This window comes from Pteropus medius, unplaced genomic scaffold, assembly GCF_902729225.1.
Source record: "Pteropus medius unplaced genomic scaffold, Ma_sr-lr_union100, whole genome shotgun sequence".
NCBI lineage: Eukaryota > Metazoa > Chordata > Mammalia > Chiroptera > Pteropodidae > Pteropus > Pteropus medius.
Window position 1 is genome coordinate 12,463,254 of NW_024349801.1, and position 1,475 is coordinate 12,464,728.

Consider the following 1,475-nt stretch of genomic DNA (forward strand, 5'->3'; position numbering starts at 1 on the left):
ACCTCCAGGGTCTCTGGACTGGCTTGCTTTATTCACTGCTGTTTCTGGGATTGGGGTCCTGCCTCTCCAGCAGCTTCCTTCTCCTGGGCCCCCCCCAGCACCCTGAAAGTGCACAGCACACTCTGACATTATCAGCCTCATCTTTTGTGTTTAGTTTTGTTTTTAACAAAATTACCTCCTCTCTCCTTCTCTGAGATAACTGAGCCTTTCGAGTCTTGAGAATAAAAATCTCCCACGTCTCTTGCCCCTGCCCTCCTCATGTATGGTCTTCCCATGAGAGGATTCATCAGACCAGCCTGTCCCCTTCCCTGAGACCCCCATCCTCTTCCTTCAGTCCCACCCCCTTCCTCGGAGGTTCAGGAGTGGCCTGAGCCCCCAGGCCCCGAAGGAAGCAGGAGACGAGGCCCAAGGACAGCCATCGTTTCTGTGACAGTGTGACAGTGTGACTGTATCATTGTTTGTGATACAGTCACAGTCCCCAAAGCCTGGGTATGGGACCCTGCAGTGCCATGTGATTCTCTCCCCCACCCCCTCCACCCCAATGCCAGATACAAGCGTTCAAACTTCTCCTTATTTTGTTAACGTCAGGAATTGCTTGTTTTCCTTCTTTTCCCTTCTACTCCTGTGCCTTGGGGTCGTCGTCCTTCTTTTTTGCATGTCAGCGTCCATCCCCTTCTCTTGCTGTATCCTGGTTATAATCTGATCATCTCATTTATCCACCTGTTTAACGAGTAGAGGCTTATGGGGCATCTGTGGCATGCGGAGCCCAGTGCAGGACAGTCCTGTACCTAGGACGGAACAGCAGCTAACACCATGCTTCTCATTTAATCCTCGTGGAACTGGAGGCTAAGTGGCCTTCCCGGAGCTGGGCGGAGGGGAGCAGAGAGGTCTCTAGACAGACACAGCAGGAGGCAGAGCGGAGGCTGGCATCTCTGCTCTTTCTGGGCGTGTGCTGACACCACCACCACCACCTGCCCCCCTGAGGTTTCTTCCCCCCTCTCCCCGCCCGCCCCCGAGTCAGACCAGAGAGGGTGCTGAGTGTCTGAACACGGGTCGCAGCCTCCGCCCCTCCCCTCTCCATCTCCGCTGCCTGTGAGCAGCGGGTGCGCGTCTGAGCTGCGATCCCGCCGTTCTCGAAGTCAGACTCATTCATCCGGATCTCTTGTCTTTGGAGCCCACTCCGTGTCAGGCTTCGTGCTGCCCGCAGAGCCAGACGTGGTCCCGCCCTCGCGGCGCCTGCAGTCGCGGGGGAGAAACGGGCACCAATCACAGACTCGCACCGGTCAGTGTAACCGAGCCCGAAAGCGGGGACCTGGTGTTTTGAGAGAGCAAAGCAGGCAGGTCTGGAAAGGCGGGAGGGGCCCCCGCCGCAGGCGCAGGCAGCTCCTCCTGCGGGCCAGAAAAACCCGGGTCCTCTGCCCCACCCCTAAAGGGGGTGTGGTGGTCATGCCCCCTCTGCTCGCCTTTCCCGCCTT